The sequence below is a fragment of the Hevea brasiliensis genome, chromosome 7 (genome assembly GCF_030052815.1).
Source record: "Hevea brasiliensis isolate MT/VB/25A 57/8 chromosome 7, ASM3005281v1, whole genome shotgun sequence".
NCBI classification, from domain to species: Eukaryota; Viridiplantae; Streptophyta; class Magnoliopsida; order Malpighiales; family Euphorbiaceae; genus Hevea; species Hevea brasiliensis.
In genome coordinates, this window is record NC_079499.1 from 86,220,037 (window position 1) to 86,239,806 (window position 19,770).

A 19,770-nucleotide genomic window follows, 5' to 3' on the forward strand; every position below is an offset into this window, starting at 1 on the left:
CCTCTTTCTTTTCACTGGATTCTCCTTTCTCTAACACTTTCTCCACTTTTCTCCATTCATGGGCGACTCTACTGCCTCTGCTTTCCCTTTACTTTTCTTTTCATTAGTGTCGTAACACCTCTCACTTATAGTAATAAATTCTACTTCTTGATCTGGTATGGGTGAGTCATTTGTTAGGGCAGGTTTTGGTGTAAATTGGAGGGCAGTATCATTAGAGGGGCCCATATAGGTCATTTTGAAGTGAACATGGGGGGTGAAACATGGTTTAAGGGTGGTGATGGGTTAAGTGTAGGTATGGTTGAGGGTAGGAGTAGAAGTGTTTCTAGATGCACTCTGTGTAAAAACTTAAAAATTATAATTCCAAGGTACAGCATGAGTATTGGTAACTAGCGACTGTGGTGAGGTTCGTATGACTGTCAGGGGTGGTACTGGCGGTGTTGGTGTGGTAGGCGCAGAAAACACCATCTTTAGAGCAGATCTTGAGATGTCTTCACCATATATGGCAGTGTTTACTTCCTTTTCTTTTTTTGACTTTAATTGACACCTCAAGATTCTAAGCAATATCATTTTTCGGATTTCCTCCTTGAATTCATCACAGTTCTGCAACTCATGATTGGCTACTCCATTATGATAAGGACATCCTGGGCCTAGCTGATCATTTTCAGAGTCAAGTCCTCGTGGGTATATGTACCCTTCCTGTACTGCCATTGCGAGAATCTTATCAAAGTACGGGATCAACTGATTTACTTCCATAATTAGGTTCTGTAACACCCTCACTTTAGCTAGTCCGTGCATTCGATTGTTCCGGTGATTAATGTCGGTCCGGGCAATCAGAATGTCTTGAACTATAGGTAAACTAAAGTGAGGAGTCATAAATAACCAAATAATGATAAGAAAAAAATTAAGGAAAAATTTTATGGTTCTTCTTCTTCCACTAGCCGTTTCCTTCTCTCTTTCCTCTCACCATTTTTGCTCAAACTTCTCACTAAAATTTCTTGATAAATCACTCTAAAATCCTAAACTTGCTTTATTAAAACTCCTCCTTACACCTTAAATCACCTCTAGGCAGTAATTTGAAGGAAAAATTTAGGAGATTTATAAGCTCAAGTTAGCTCATCAAAAGGTTAGTGTTATAATCAAGTTATTTTCCTTCTTTAATCCCTGTTAGTGTAGTGAATTAAGTTAAATTTTTATGAAATTGAAAGAAGTTGATGAGAAATTGAGAGATAAATTTTTGGCAGCCATGGAAGAGAGTTGAAATTTGTTAAATTGGTTGAATTAAATTTACTTAGAAATGGTTTTTGATGAGTATGTTTAAGTTAGATTTTGATTGGTGTGTGTGTGATGTAATTGAGGATTATTGAGGTTAGGGTGGGGAAAACTTAGGGTTTTGCTCATGTTTTGGTGAATGGAAGTCCTAATGGTCAATTAGTGACCATTTGGCTATATTTGATGAGGAATTGAAGTGATTTATGCCAATGGAATTGAGGTTAGGTATGCTGCCTTAGGTGACTTACAGGGTTGGATGTGAGTCCAGCAGATTTAGGCAGCTGTAACTTGAGAGGTATAGGTTCAATTGGCACAAAGCCAATTGGACATGAAACTAGACACATAATGGCACAACTTTGATGAAGAAACCTTGCTCAGAAACAAACTTAGAATGCCCTAAAAATTGACCAAATCCAGGTAACCAATTATGGACCTGGTAAAAGTGACTAAATGAACAGTGTTTGTAGAAATATCCAATTAACCTGAATTTTATATCAATGGAAAGCTTAGACAATTTAGAAAAACCTTCATGTAGAACACAAATTCAAATTAGAACAGTGTCCACCAAAGTCAGGATACCAAATCTGGCAGAACTAGTTTTGCCCAGAATTTCTAGGTAGAAAGCAATCCGGCCAGCCCTAAAGAAATTAGCATAACTTGAGCTAGAAAACTCCAAATGGAGTGATTAAAAAATGAAATTAAAGAAGACACATAAAGGAACAGCTTTGGTTAAGAACATTGGGCCAAATTCTCACTATAGAATTGCCTAATGAAATAGTGAACTCTAGCACCCAAAACTGAAATTTTTGATTTATTTCCTATTGGTTTGAAGTATTGATTGGCAAGCAATACCAATAGTTTTGTGAACCAAAATGTGTTAATCTCATGTGGTTAGAACTCATATAAATATTAGGTATGAAAAAGTCAATAAATTGAGTGAATAGTAATGTATGAATAGTAACCCAAAAAACATAGGAATAATAAAAGGAATTAAAGAAGCCATTATGAGTACTAATATACATAGTATAATTAATGAATTTAAATTCTTGAAGTTGAGTGACTCTAGGATTTAATGATAATTTAGTTAAATTTGAAATCCATGAAATGTTCATGGATTACTTGAAATATGAATGATAATTTATATAAATAGTGTAATGAATAAATGGATCATGTTAATGTATGAATGAGACATTAGTTCTCATTATTGCAGAAAGGAAGAGTACTTTGAGTACAATGGTATATGAGAACCATTGTTGTGAATTGTGATCAACACAAATAATATAATGAATAAATATATGAATTATGATGAAGGCAAAGTTTATGTAGAAATGTATTTTAAAAAATTATACTTCTGTTAGGAATAGAATTGAAATGTTATAAATTATAATTAGAATTTTTAATGAAATAATGAAGTCATAAAACACAATATATGAACATTTAATGGTACCTATGTGCCTCTGTATCGCCTAGACACGTGTGTCAGATTGGATAGATTGGCATGCCAATAGGGTATTATTTTAGCAGTATTGCGCAAGGCTTTATGCCTGTATTCATGGCTTTATACCCATATTCATGGCTTTATACCCATATTCATGGCTTTTATGCCCAATTACTTGTTATCATGGCTTTTAGCCATATTGATATGTTATCATGACTTTTTAGCCATACTGACTGCATACATGATTGACGTTCTGCATTTCACGTCCCATGGTATGATGGCCCAAGGCACCGCGGTGTCCAGTGCCAACGACTCGTTATCCAATTTAGTCAGCCTGTCATAGGTTACTCGGGTAGTGAAATTATTGAAATAAGTTAAGAATATTATCAATTAAAAATATTAGAAATTAAATAAATAAGTAAGAAGACCTAAAATAAATTAGATTAGTTATTTAGCAAAAAAAAAATTGAAATGTACTGGACTGATGTTAAAAATTTATTTATTATGAAATGACTTTGAGATCCTTAGTTATTATGAAATAATCAAAGATAACCTAGAAAGTATTGAATTAAACGATACAAAAGATTAGTAATAGAATTATAATTTAAACAAATGTTACAATGAACCATGTTTTATTTCCATCTATATTTTGTATATTATTTTCTTTATTATATTATCGCACCACTAAGCCGCAATGCTTAGCGCGATGGATTTGTTTCCTTTGCGTAGGTACTGAAGGCAAAACCCAATGGATATTAGACTGGGATTTTGAAGTCCAGATCTGTAGAAGTGTCAAAGTGTTCAAGTTGTCACCTTCTCAGCAATGCATGTAGATAGAGCCCATATAAGTCATTTTATGTATTTTGTATATTATAAATATTTCTTATGTTGTAATGTAAACTAGAAATTTGTAATTAATATTTATGTGTTGTAAATTAATAAATTGATTAATTCATATGTGATTAAATTGTATATCATGTAAATTAATGAAGATCGAAAATTTTCACATATGAGTTGAGAATGAATGGGAATGTATGGAAATGAATATGAAATTGAATTATATAGAGGATATTTGAATTGATGAGATAATTATAATTAGTATGGATGAGATTTTATTGTGAAAATATTATTGAATTTTCAAGCAGGTGAATAGTGAAACACGCCAACCGATAATAAAATAAGGGAAACTATGTCAGTTTCTCCTTAGACCATAATTTATTTTAAAATATAACAGGTTCAAAATTATTAAAAGAATAAAGTAAGATAAGAAAGGGTGCTTTGGCATCGAGTGTGACATGCCTTGCTCGGCTACATTGTAGTCAAGTGAGGGGTGTCACAGGTTCTCATCTAGGGATTCTGCCATATTCACATCGTTCCCTTTTCCTGTATCATGATGGGGTAATGGGTTTGAAGTGACATTAGGAGCATAGTTATTCCCTTCAATCTTTAACCACCCATTCCTAATCAGATATTGTACCCTTCCTCGAAGTGCTCCTCAATTATCTATTAAATGTCCCACTGCCCCATCATAATATTCACATCTAGCACTGGGATCATAACACCTGGGATATGGTGGCTGGACGGGGTCTAGTGGGATGGGCACTATCTGATTGATACCCAACAAGTAACAATAGATTTCACTGAGTGGGAGTGGTAATGGCAGATCAGGATTCCTTGATGGTCTTGGACCGGGTTGAGGAGCAGGTGGTCTGAATGGAGAAGGTTGGTAGGGTGGTCTAGGATTGTAAGTAGCTTGGAGAGGATATTGTGGGCGAGGATAATTTGGGAATGGAGGAGGAACATTTACTACTATTGGGCTTTGGGCCGAAGGGTATGGGCTTTGGGCTGGAGGGTATGGGCAAAAATTGTTTTATGGTAGTGACTGAGTCTACTTAGAAATGGAGTGCACATCCCCTTCCCCTTTTTATCCAAAATTAGTAGTATTTTTTGCAGAACTCTCCCCTACTACTTCTTGTAACCTTCCCAATCTAAGATTTGCTTCAATCCTTTCCTCCGTCTGGATAATATCAGAGAAGCTATTAGAAGTGTTTTCAATCATCAAGTTAAAATATGGGGCCTTTAGAGTCTTAATGAACAAAGAGCAAAGTGCATTGTCTGTCACAGGAGGATAAACCTCAGCTGTCTTTTCTCTCCACCTCTGGGCATACTCCTTGAAGCTCTCCCTTTCTTTCTGTACTAGGTTTTGGAGGTCTCTCTATGTGGGGGCGATATCACAATTGAATTTATATTGTTTGAGGAAAGCATCCGCCAAATCCTTCCAGGAGCGTAATTTACTCCTATCTAATTGTATGCACCAACGCAAGGCTACTCCTGAGAGGCTTTCATGAAAGAAATGTACTAAGATTTTTTCATCTTCCGTGAGAGCGGACATCTTGGCTATGTAGGTGGCCAAATGGATGCAAGGGTTAGAGTTTCCACTATCTAAAACAATTCCGTGAAGTTATGAGTTACAATTCCCAGAGGTCTGGGGAACAAGACCAGTCCATAAATTTCAAGAGCTAGTGCTGACAAAGCCTTGTCCCATCTCTTACCCTGAATATGCTGGTCCAAATGTTTTTTAATATAAGTCCAAGGCCACCCATATGAGTTTCCCTTAATGGTTTCTTTTACTTTCGCTTCTTCTATCAAGACTCCTATTATGTGCACGAACCCTGTCTATGATCAAGATGGAGATAAATACGATTCTGGGCTACATAAGGGATCTCCAGTAGCATCTGATACTCCTCTACTGTGGGTGTTGTATCAACATCATTAAAAGAAAATACTCTATAATAGGGATTCCAAGTAAATAACATGACCTTTAGTGTAGGAGTTTGTGCTCTGACCCGTATCAAAGAGGCAATCTTCCCATACTTTTCTTCAAACTGCGCTTGGGCATGATTGGGCAATGATTTCCAACTATTTAATAAATCATCAAGATCGGCTGTTCTGATCTCAATTTTACTAGGATCAAATAGGGGCAATGAACTGGTTTTTGCTTCTATTTCACTAGTTTGTAAAGATTCCGAGTCATGGATTGATCTGAATCTTTGTTGAGCATTCTGTTTCTGTTTTGAAACCTCTTCGGCTGATTGACTCGAAGATGTCATTTTAAAGTTTTCCTTACCCTTTGCAGACACCAATTTATAATACTTGTAGAGAAAATAAGTCAGCAGAATAAATTCAGGTAATTTTGAATTATACTACATATGTGACAATATCTATACACCTATCAAAGTAGGAAGGTGTTTAGACTATCCTAACAGTACGATTCAAAATTACCCTCATATTATTTAAGAAAAGTCTAAAGATATAAATAGAGTAAGGTGAAATCAAGTATGTCCCTTTTGTCCTAAAATAGGGGAGCCGTAACACCGGGTAGGTACTGTCTAATTTGATGGTCCTACCCTTAAGGATGGTTTACTATAGGTTTCGACTAATGTGACGGTTTAGCTAGAGATCTAATTTTCTAAAGCCACAGGTCCCCAAATTGTCCCTACTGTAAATAGTAGAGCCTCATTTCATCATTATGATACTAATGGGAAAAATCCACGAGTATTACAATAAGTGAAATAAGTTCTAATCTGAGCAGAAGTCTTCATGGATACTAACGGGGTAAAACCCACGGGTACAGCTACATGACTCCCTCCTGCTTCTTAAAGGGTAAAAGAGCCCGGGTATAAGGCTAAAGTGTGTGAGGACGTTGTGTAGGTGATTGGTGTGTGAAGGGACACCTTTACCTCTTCCTTATTCAAGAGAATTTAGATGAGGATTACTGTAATAAATCAAACAAAACGGTTAGAGAGAATAGTAACAATCAAAATATTAATTCTTTTGATTTTATAAGTTAACCCCCATAATTATCGATTTTAATTTATAAGAGCACAGGATTAAATTTGCCTTTTGGACTTCTAAACTAGGGTTATTTTGGTTCCTTCCCCAGTGGTGTCGCCAAGCTGTCGCAAGGGTTTTGCGGTCGCCAGACGATTCTCACCGAAGTAGAAAAAGTGAGGAGTTGCCACTTTGATTTTGAGGGAAATTAAAGGAAATCATTAGTAAAAATTAAAATTTAAAAATTTATAAAACCACTTCTAAAACAGAGATTCAAAGTTCGGGGTCCGTTCATGGGTGGGGAAGATGTTAGGCACCCAACCTCGTCCCTCAACGAGGGTAAGAAAATTTAACGATCTACTCTTCATAACTTAATATTGATAATTTTGGGGTTGAAATTATAATGTTGGTCCTTGTTAAAAGGAATATTTGATATTTCACCATTTTGGGTTTCCTGAGAACACAGGTATATGGGATGACCCTACAGTAAATTGGTGTTATGTTTATTTGATTTGTTAAATATTTTATCAAATCTCTCCCTCTTTGAATTAGGACACTAATTCTAAAGAAGTGTTATTTGTTCTCTAAAGATTCATAACGAGTGAGAAGGACTCTTGGCTCACACATTGTGTACCTCGGCATTCAAATAATTGAGGAGTGTATTAGAATATTAGAATTTTGACCCAAAAAGATTCAGGAAAGGACTTTCTACCGATCTCTTAAAATATTTTAGGTAAGGACTCTCTTTCGATCTCTTAAAATATTTTTATTAGAATTTTAGCTCAGAGAATTTGGGTAAGGACTCTCTCCCTATCTCTTAAAATATTCTTATTAGTACTTTAGCTAAGAGAATTCGGGTAAGGACTCTCTCCCTATCTCTTAAAATATTCTTATTAGTACTTTAGTTAAGAGAATTTGGGTAAGGACTATCTCCTGATCTCTTAAAATATTTTTATCAGTACTTTAGCTAAGAGAATTCAGGTAAGGACTTTCTCCCAATCTCTTAAAATATTCTTATTAGTATTTTAGCTAAGAGAATTCGAGTAAGGACTCTCTCCCGATCTCTTAAAATATTTTTATTAGAATTTTAGCTAAGAGAATTCGGGTAAGGACTCTCTCCCGAACTCCTATTTTGAAAAGTGAATTTAAAAGTTGCGAATGTTGATCAGAATTCTTCATCAATCCTCCACGCAATTCCATAACCTTTATGCTATCCGAACTCCTTTGTTTCCACCCATATAGCATATTGTCCGAAGTTTCTATTTTGGTTTTGTGTCTTATGATCTGAGTTTGTCTTGATTTTTCACTCTTTTAGCTTATCGCCCGGGCTTGCTTCGTTTCTTTTCGATCTCATAATTTACTTGTCTGAGCTAATCTCGGTCTCCGACCTCACAACTCACCCAAACCTTCTACATTGATCTGGAATACATCTATTTTCCTAATTGTTTTCCTTATTTATCTGGGTCAAAAATTTTTGAGTCGTCACCTTTATCCATACTCCTCACGGTAGTTACGGAGCGTTAGTGACCTGAACTTCCATTTATACAAAATAAAAAAAGAATTGAAAATAATGATAATTGTAAGACTTGCAAATAATAGGAGGCCAAAGGTAATATTTGTGACACAAGTCAAACTTGATACGTCCCTATTTTGAGAACTCGGGTGACAAGACACCTTAAGAATACTCACGTCATGAACACAAACTAGCGATGTTTAGTGAGGGGCGAGTTAAATGTTTACCTGTAAAGTGCTGAAACAATGGATGAATCAATACCGATGCCCTGCGGACTTTGGAGCTGCTATAGTTGAGATAAGGGAGTGACTTTAAGCTACTGAAGGAGATGACAACGAGGCCTTAATGATGAACTATGATTGGGCTTCCAAGATGGTGCATGGTTACTAAGGTATGAATTGCAAGGCCTGTAACTTCAGTGAAAAGATCCTTTAGAAAACTTGTTTCCAAAGTCTCTAGGAATTTCAAGAGCTTCAGAATGAAGGGCAATAGAACTATATCAAAATGCAGAGGTTTCCTCACGATCCTCCCCTTTACTACAATATTACAAGCAGTTATTTATAGGGAATGGGTACTCAAAATGGAGGGTCAGGATTCTAGCAAGAGGAGATGGGGGGGCTCAGATTTGAAAGAACGTGATTCGACGTCTTAGAATTAAAGAGAATCAAGATTGAGGGTCGGGATTTGGTTCAGAATCTCTGTCCTTTCATTCTTTAATCCAACGATCAGGAATTTTGCCTTACAGGATGGATCCAAGGGCTGGAAGCAAAAGGTGCCGAATTAGTTATTCACTTTTGATCTGAAGGTCTCAAATCTGTTCTTACAAGTGTGATCAACGGTGCAAATTGAGATGTACTGGGCTGCTTTAACCGTTTGAGATCCGATGGTAAGGAGTTAATCTTACAAATTTGAGGGTCATGATTGAAAGTGATTTTGATTCTCCAAGCCTTCCGATCTCTATAGGTCATTTCTCAGTTTAACCGATCTCTTTTATAGTTAGTAGATCTGAGACCTCTTGCTCTGATCTTTCAATTCGACTTTTTCTACATCTGATCTCTTTTCTTCCCGATCTTAGTTTTCGATCCCTTTCTCATCTTCTAAAGCAATTAATTCTTCGATTACTAATAACCGCTTCGAGTTCTGCATGTAATAAATGCCAAGGCCTTATATATATGGAGAGGAATTTCACCCTTCACACACTCACATTCTCCCTTCTCTGGTGAATTTTTAATGTTTTACTTTTTGGTTCTTGAGTTTTCCAGCGAGAATTCTCCTCATGATAACCTCTTTGATCTTTTTCCAAATGTTTTCCTTGCCCATCTCCTGAAAATGGACAATTCAGGTAATCAAAGACTTATGAGGGCATCGTCTGATGACGGTGAGGGAACTAGACTAATTGACTGATTAGGTTCGAAATTGACTACCATGCTGATCTTGGATCAGTTTACTAATACGACCTGCAGACCGATCTCTGACAAGGGGACCGCTAATTTCAATCTTGATATCAGTGACCACCTTTTGAAGTTCAATTGCCTCCTAACCATATCAGGGGTCTCAATTATAGCTCAGTTCTGGTCGATGACATCGACGAAGATACCTAGCTTTTCATATTCTTTGCCATAGTTGATGAGAGCTACCCTCCCGTTCTCCACGTATCTCTTGAACAGCATCTTGGAATTAGAAGTGGTCTGAACCGTAGGAGCAAGATAGGTAGGATGTAGTGAAGGGAAATTTGTAATTGTTGATCTTGAGAGATCGCCCAAACGATGTAATATGACCTTTTGAAAATGAAATGAAGTTTTGTTTATTCAAAATTGATTATTTATTTTATTTTATTATTGCATTATTTTTCTGATCTCTTATAACTGTGTCCGATCTAATCTCACAACTCACACTCATCAACCGATCTCTCGTAACCAACCTTTAACTATCCGATCTCCCTGCCATGTTTCTGGAATTCCCTTTTGATGAGTCATCGAAATGGTCCAATTTTGCTAATCGATGTGTCTCTTGGGGCTTCATGAGAATTTAATGCTTGGGCAGGTATAAACGGGGAGGAGTATTAGCCATTTGCCTACTTATGCTATTTTCAGATTCCCTGAGCAACTACGACATTCTCTCTCATTTTCTAAAGTTTCTCGACTCCGATTTACACTTTGGTAAGAGCTTTAATCTTTTTTCGATCAATTTTATCTTTATCTTTGAAAATGAGCAATACTGATGTTCAGAGAGCTGCAAGCCCTCTTTCTGTTCACATTTCGTGGACTACGGATGAAGGTGATGTGGTCAGACCAGGTGAGCGACTTGAACCTTCTATAGCCATTATCCCGGTCCATGGTCAAACGACTAGGTCAAAACAGGCATCGACCTCAAGGAAAGAGAACTTACCCATGGGCGAGTTGCCATTGGTCCTTGGGGAAGCCAATCTCTAGTCTTTTAGCCAAGAGTACAATCTTTCGATCGACTCTTTTGAACTTATCAGATGCCATAGCGATCTTCGGGCTAATAATTTCTTTGATGAAACCGACCTGATCATGGTGTATGAAGAGCAATTAAATATCGAGCTTTGATTTCCCCTAGATGAATTCTATAAAGCCATTCTGAAGTTCCACCATATCTGTAACATCCTCCCGGTAGCAATTCCAAGACAATGATCGTCTGGTGATCGGTCGGTCCGGACAGCTAGAACGTCCGGAAAAATATTTAAACTAAAGCGAGGAACCATAATTAACTCAAATATTAATAAGAAAAATTTAGTAAAAATGTTAGAAATAAAATACAACTAAATCAAATGAGCCGGTGCCCAAGCGATGGGTAACCAGAGGGAAGTTACGGTTCTCGCAACGAGGAGCCCTAGACCCAAGGGAAAAATTATAAAATAATTTTTGGGACTCCAGAGAAGGATTACTGAGGTTCCTATGGCATTAGAATGCCAAGAAAATACCTAGAAAAATTTTTCAATCGGTACAGGCAATTTTGACCCGTTAAGCCAAACGGAGGGCATTTTGGTCATTTCGCCTTCAGAGACGATTTTTGGCCGACTTGTCCAGTCGAGTAAATAATTATTATGAACTAAAATATGAATTAATGTTGATGAAAAATTAATTTGAAGTTAGTAGAAGAGAAAAGAAAAGAAAATACAATAAAATGCCAATTATGACATATTATGAGGTCATTTAAAATTGTCCACCAATCACAATTAAGTAACCATCAAATTAACTAATAAAAAGAGTCAAAAGAGACCAAAGAATTAAAAAGCAAACAACAGCCCTTCTTTTCCTTAGAAAAACGTTTTACACCCCCTCCCCTCTTCCTCCATTGAATCTCAACCAAAGCTCCATTTTCATCCTTATTTCACCACAAACTCTCCTAAGTCCCTTCACTAAAAACTTGTCTCTACCTCTTGGGAAGTGTTTGGCAGCCTAGAAAAGGAAGGAAAGTGAAGTTTTAGCTTGGAGAAATCTACCCTACAAGAGGTTAAAGTGAGGTTAGTGCCTACTTATATATATACTTCTTTGATTCCATGTTAGAAGCTTGAAATAAGTGAGAAATTGTAAATTAAATGAATAAAAGTTAAGTGTATGCATCCCTTGAATTTTCGGCAGCCCTAGGAAGGAATGAGTTTGATTGTATTAATGGACTTAGAGTGAATTGGAGATTATGTTTAAAGTGTATACATATATATATACAAAGAATGAAAGAGTTAACTAAAGAAATTGTGAAAATCATGAATTTGAACTAGGGTTTTGGAGAGTGAAATTTGGTTTTGGCTTATGAAGTGGTAAGTGAACATTATAAGGGTCAATTAGTGACCATTTGAGGTAAGTTCACCATAATTTGAAGAGATTTAGAGTGATGCAAACTGAATTGGTAGGCTGCTTAGGGTAACCAGTAGGAAGGCTGTGATTCCAGCCCACTTGAACAGCCATAACTTTGGCTGTGTAAGTCCAATTGGTGTTTGGCCAATTGGACATGAAATTAGGCTTATAATGACACATTTTTTCTGAAGAAACCATGCCCAAAAGACCAAAGAAGTGGACCAAAAGTTGGCCCCATTCCAGATACCCTGTAACCAGCACCTGCAGAAATGACCAAATGAACAGTAACTGTTCATTTGGCCATAACTCACTGTAGAATGGTCAAATTGACCTGAAATTTTTACAGAAACAATATAAGATATAGAAAAACAACTTTCATGAAGAACATCACCCCAAATTATGCCATTAACCCATTCAAATTATTGAGCAAAGTTAAGTTATCAAACCTGCAACTCTGCAGATTTTCACTTGAGCAATAATGTTTGGATGGCTATAACTCTCTCTAGAAAACTCGGATTTAGGCGATTTTTGAACCGATGGAAACCTAAGGCATGGTAGAACATTTCATATGAAGAAAGTTAGACCAAATTATGAACTTAACTTGATCAAATTACTGACCAAAGTTGGATCAAAATCTGCCAGAACCCAAAATCTCAACATGAACAGTGCACGTGAACAGTAAACTTATTTTGGCCATAACTTGAGCTACAAAACTCCAAATGGAGTGATTCAAAAAAGGAAATTCAACTAGACAAAATAAGGAACAACTTTCATGTTTACCATTTTCTCAAATTTCCACTGTAACAGTCCCTAATGAAATAGTAAAGTTATGGTACAAATTCTGAAATTTCTGCCCCTTAGTGCTAAGCTTGGAAATGGATTTGGTGACTTATTCCAACAAGTTTTAAATGTAAAATGTGGTATGTTTGAAGTGCCAAAGTCGATGTACCTACTTTCTATGCAAAAGTCAACTTTTTTTGTTGACCAATGAAATGAATAGTGACACCAAACTTGAAATTTAAAGTTTAAAATTTAGAAATGCATCTAGGGGACTTTAAATTGCAATTGACAATTAATACTAGCAAATATAAAACTCAAAATATGGGATCTTAGTGTAATTAGAATTAATATATCCATTAAGTATAAAAAAGTCAACATTTTGGTTGACTAGTAGGTGAATAGTAATCAAAATGATTTGTGAATTAAGATGAAAACCTAGAACCAATTCTAAGCTTAAATGCTTAGAATTGTATGACAAATGTAGGCTATGCATCCTAGTCAAAATTGTTAAAAAGAAATTAAGGCCATAAATTTAAAATCCATGAAATATTCATGGATTACTTGAAACATGAAAAATAAGTCACCTAATTGATGTGAATAGATAGCTAGGGCTTATATGCCCATCACAAATGGAATTCATAAAATATTAGTAACTCGACTTGAAATATAAAATTTGTAATTACATAAGTAGATTCTTGAATGTATAAATGAGAAAGGAAAAATGTTTTGAATACAATGGTACATGTGAACCATTGTTTAGAATTGTGATCAATATGAATAACATAATGAATAAATAAATAAACCATATTAATGTATAAATGAGACATTAGTTCTCATTATTGTAGAGAGGATGAGTATTTTGAGTAAAATGGTATAAAAGGATAATTGATGTGAATTGTGATCATATAAATGATCAAATGAATGTATGAATTATAATTGAAATTTATCATGAAATAATAAAGTCATAAAACACAATATATTAATATTTAATGATATTATGTGCCCTTGTATTGCCTAGACATGTGTGTCAGATTGGATAGTTTGGCATGCCAATAGGGTATTGTTTTAGCAGTACTGCGAAAGGCTTTATGCCTGTATTCATGGCTTTATGCCCGTATTCATGGCTTTATGCCCGTATTCATGGCTTTATGCCAACATTCATGGCTTTTATGCCTCATTATGTGTTATCATGGCTTTTTAGCCATCTTGATCACGTGGTTGACGTTCTGCGTCCCATGGTATGACGGCCCGAGGCACCGCGTTGTCCAGTGCCAACGACCCGTTATCCAGTTTAGTCAGCCTGTCGTAGGTTACTTGGGCAGTGTAATCTATTGAAATAAATTAAGACTATTAGTAATTAAAAATATTAGAAATCAAATAAATGAGTTAATAAGACTTCAAAAGAATTAGTTAGAATTATGAAATGATCCAAACCACATAAAAAAAAAATTGTTAAGTAAAATGATAAAAGAGTTGCAAAAATAGGTATAACTTAACTAAATATTTTAAATGTACTTTCTATTGCCATATAAATATAAACTGAGTATTTTTATTAATTTTGTATGTTGTACATTATCACTATGAATTTCAGAATTAAACGCTTCCAAAGCGAAACAAATGAGAACAAAAGATAATTAATATTACACACATTGTATTAAATTAAACAGATTCTTAAATATTCAAATTATGCTTCGTTCTTTCTTTATTTGTATATTTTATTTTCTTGTTCTATTATTGCACCACTAAGCAGCAATGCTTGGCGCGATGGATTTGTTTCCTCGCGCAGGTACTTTGACTAAGATTTTTGGAGTCCAGATCTGCAGAAGTGCCTGAAGTATTCAAGGTTGTCACCTCCTCAGTAATGCATGTAGATAGGGCTCATATAGATCATATTTTGTATTTAGTATAAAATGCTAGATATTGTATTATAATGTAGATCATGAGCAGGTAATTAATAGAAATGTAATGAAATTTAATAAATTAGCTTTTTCATATGTAATTAATTTATATATCATGTAAATTATGAAATTATGTAAATTAAAGAAATTTGAAAATTTTACTTATGTGATTTGAGCATGAATGAGATTGTATGGATTTGAAGACAGATTTGAAATATATAGATAATGCATGGAAATGAATATGAAATTGAGATATATGAATGAGATGTGAATTATGAGATGGTTATGAAAATAATTGATGAGATTTTAATTGTAAAATATTATTGAAACTTTCAAGCAGGTAAATAGTAAAATACGTCAACTGGTAATAAAATAGGGGAAACTCCGCTGGTTTCTCCGTCGAAAAATAATTAATATTAAAATATAACGAGATCAAAATATGAAAGGAATAAAGTAAGATAAGATAGGGTGCTCCGGCACCGAATGTAGCACACTTTGCTCGGCTACACTGTAGTCGGGTGAGGGGTGCTACAATATCTGTGTAACCTAGGTGCATCTGAACTCCTGGTGGACCCTAGTGGCCTAGTGTCCTACCAATGCACTGTAGGTGGTGAGGTGACACGGACACTGTGCAGAGCTGCAGGATGGACTCACCCAGTCTGCGGTCTACTGGGCTCACGATCTGTATCTCCAGAACCTACGCGTAGCAAAAGCAATGCGCTAAGCAATAATGCTTAGTGGTGCAATAATAAAATAAAAGAAAGTAGCAGAAAATAAATATGTATATGTCTTATTTGTTTTGTATCTATTATATTCATTTATTTCTTTAACTTTGTCCATTTTCATTCATTTGGTTGCCCAAGTAACCTATACTAGACGACTGGACTGGATAAACGGGTAAACTGGCACTGGGCATCTAGTACCTCGGGCCGTCACACCATCGGTCACATATGCATCTCCCGGTGTGCAACAGAACAGCTAACAAGCTGTAAATAGTATTAGGCACGAGGCCAAGTCTCAACACAATATCAAAATGGCTAAAAGCCATAAAATCACAGAATGGCATAATGCCATGTGCGATCGCTAACTGAACCCTATTGGCATGCCAAACTATCCAAACCAATCTTGTTAGGTATACTAGGGCATTTGATACTTTTGAATTCTTCAATTTTTGAATTTCAAGTTTTTGGTGTCACTATTCACCTTACTGGTCAACAAAAATGTTGACTTTTGGATAGAAATAGGTACATTGGTTTTAACACTCCCAATGTACCACATTTTACATTTAAAAATTGTTAGAATTGAGCACCCATACCATTTCTAAACTTAAAACCAAGAGGGTAGAATTTTCAGTTTTTGAAGCCTAACTTTACTGTTCCATTAAGCACTGTTGCAGTGGGAAATTGAGGAAATGGTAAACATAAAAGTTGTTCCTTATTTTGTCTAGTTGAATTTCCTTTTTGAATCACTCCATTTGGAGTTTTGTAGCTCCAGATATGGTCCAAAAACCACAGCTGGCCGGATTGGAAAAACTGCAGAATTACCAAATCTATAGTACCATGAATAGTGACTGTGACTATCATTTTGGTTAGGTTCTGGTCATAATTTAGGGTAGGTTTCTTCATGAAAGTTGTTTGTCTATATCTTAACTTGTTGCTGTAAAAATTTCAGGTCAATTGACCATTTCTACAGTGAGTTATGGCCAAATGAACAGTTACTGTTCATTTGGTCATTCTGCAGAATTGGCTTGCAGGGTACCCGGATTGGGGCCAACTTTTAGTCCTCTTGCTTTGGTCTTTTGGGCATGGTTTCTTCAGCAAAAATGTGCCATTATAAGTCTAGTTTCATTTCCAATTGGCCAAACACCAATTGGACCAACACAGCCAAAGATATGGCAGTTCAAGTGGGCTGGAATCACAGCCACCCTGCTGCACTCACTGGGCAGCATACTCATTCACTTTGCCATGCTGTATTTCAGTCCAAATTATGGTCAAATTTCCTCAAATGGTCACTAATTGACCATTAGAATGTTCTTTAACAATTTCATAAGTCAAGTCCATGTTTTACTCTCAAAACCCTAGTTTCCATTATAAATTTTCACAACATACCTTAATTACTAACTCATTCACTAACCACATGCATACATGCTTTAAACATGATCTCTAATCCACTTTAAGTCCATCAAAACACTCCATCATTGTTCCTTCCTTAGGGCTGCCGAAATTCATGGTAGGCATACACACAAATTTGGTTCATTTAATTCACAAATTCATGTTGATTTCAAGTCCCTAACATGGAAAATAAGGGTTTTAAGTAGATAGGTGCACTAACCTCTTGTAGGGCAGATTTTTCCCAAGCTTAACTTCACTTTCTTTCCTTTTCTAGGCTTCCAAACACTTTCCCAAGATGAGTGGACAAGTTTTAATGAAAGGGGTTTAGGGTTTAGTGGTGTAACAAAGAGAGAAATAAAGCTTTTTTGTGGTATTAATGGAGGTTTGGGCAAGGGGTAGGTTTCGGCTGGTTTGGGGGAGAAGATGGCTGCTGTATTTTTTTAATTTCTTTTGGTCTTATTTATCTCTTTTATTAGTTAATGAATTGGTTGTTTAATTATAATTGGAGGAAACTTTTAAATGACATCATAATGATGTCATATTTGGCATTTTATTGCATTTTCTTTTCTTTTCATCACTACTCATTTTCAATTTAATTTTTAGTAATGTTTATTCACATTTTATGTCATATTAATTATTTACTTAACTGGACAAGTCGGCCAAAAATCGTCTCTGAAGGCGAAATGACCAAAATGCCCTCCGTTTAGCTTAACGGGTCAAAATTGTCTGTACCGATTGAAAAATTTTTCTAAATATTTTCTTGGCATTCTAATGCCATAGGAACCTCAATGACCCTTCTCTGGAGTCCCAAAAATTATTTTATGAATTTTCTCTTGGAGAGGGCTTTAGTTGCAGAACCGCAACTGCAGTTACCCATCGCTAGGGCACCGGCTCGTTTAACTTGGTTGTATTTGTTTCTAAAATTTTTTACTAAATTTTTCTTATTAATATTTGAGTTAATTATGGTTCCTCACTTTAGTTTAAATATATTTTTTTTTCCGGACGTTCTAGCTGTCCGGACCGACACCGGTCACCGGAACTGTAACACCCTCCCGGTAGCAACTCCGTACATTCTACTGTTCTGGTGACCGGTGTCGGTCTGGACAGCTAGAACATCCGGAAAAATATTTAAACTAAAGTCAGGAACCATAATTAACTCAAATATTAATAAGAAAAATTTAGTAAAAATTTTAGAAATAAAATACAACCAAGTTAAATGAGCCGAGCCTGCGAAGGGTAATAAGAGGAAGTTGCGGTTCTCGAACGAGGAGCCTTAGACTGGGAAAATTATAAAATAATTTTTGGGTCTCCAGAAAAGGGTTTTTGACGTTCGCATTGCATTAGTATTCCAAGGAAATACCTATAAAAATTTTTCAATTCCAGATACCAATTTTGACCGTAAGTCAAACGGAGGGCATTTTGGTCATTTCGCCTTCGGAGGTGATTTTTGACCGACTTGTCTAGTTAAGTAAATAATTATTATGAACTAAAATATGAATTAATATTGATGAAAAATGAATTGAAAGTTAGTAGTGATGAAAAGAAAAGAAAAATACAATATATGCAAATTATGACATCAATGTGATGTCATTTAAAATTGGCCACCAATCACACTTAAACTATCATTTATCTAACTAATAAAAGAGGTAAATAAAGACCAAAGGAAAAGAAAAAAATGTGGACAGCCATCTCCTTCTCCATTTCAACCACACCATAGCCAAGAAGCAAACCTCCATTTTTCTTCCTCACTCAAGCTTGAAGATCTCTCAAGCCTCACCCCAAAACCCTAAGTTATCTTCACAAAAATTAATCTACACACCCTAAGCAAGCTCTAGGCAGCCACAAAGAAGAGGAATTCTAGAGTTTTCACAAGCTCAATAAGTTGAGCCAAGAGGTTAGTGCTATACTTTCACTCTCACTCCTTTAATCCTTGTTAGAGCATCATTTTAAGTTAAGAAATTGTAAGAAAATGAAGTAAATTATATATGTTAGGGCATCTTCAAATTTTCGGCAGCCCTAAGGAAGGATGAGTTTGATTGTTTAAATGAATTTAGAGTGGATAGAAATGATGTTTAAGGTATGAATATGCATGGATGTTGAACTAGTGTGCTAATTGAGGTTTATGGGTAAATTGAATTGGACATTAGGGTTTTGAGAAGTAAAAATTGAATTGGCTTATCAAACTGTTAAAGAACACTCTAATGGTCAATAAGTGACCATTTGAGGTATGTTGACCATAAATTGGACTGAAAAATAGTATGGCAAAGTGAAGGTGTAATCCGCCCTAGATACAAAGAATGGTGAAAATTTCAGTCCAATTACACAGCCATAACTTTGGCTGTGTTAGTCCAATTGGTGTTTGGACAATTGGACATGAAACTAGGCTTACAATGGCACATTTTTGTTGAAGAAATCATGCCCAAAAGACCAAAGCAAGAGGACCAAAACTTGGCCCAATCCGGATACCCTGCAACTGATTCTGCAGAATTGACCAAATGAGCGAGAATCGCTCATTTGGCCATAACTCACTGTAGATATGGTCAATTGACCTGAAATTTTACAGCAACAATTTAAGACATAGACAAACAACTTTCATGAAGGAACCTCCCCCAAATTATGGCCAGAACCTAACCCAAATGGCAGTGGAAGTCACTGTTCATGTTACTGTAGATATGGTAATTTTTGCAGAATAGAAATACGGCCAGCTGTGGTTTTTGGACCATATCTGGAGCTACAAAACTCCAAATGGAGTGATTCAAAAAAGGAAATTCAACTAGACAAAATAAGGAACAACTTTCATGTTTGCCATTTCTTCAAATTTCCACTGTAACAGTGTTTAATGGAACAGTGAACTTAGACTCAAAAACTGAAATTTTCTGCCCTCTTGGTTTTAAGTTAGAAATGGTAATGGTGACCAAATCTAACAAGTTTTAAATGTAAAATGTGGTATGTTGGGAGTGCCAAAGTCAATGTACACATTTTCTATCCAAAAGTCAACATTTTTGTTGACCAATGAGGTGAATAGTGACACCAAAACTTGAAATGCACAAATTGAAGAATTTAAAAGTTTCAAATGCCCTAGTATACCTAACATGATTGGTTTGGATAGTTT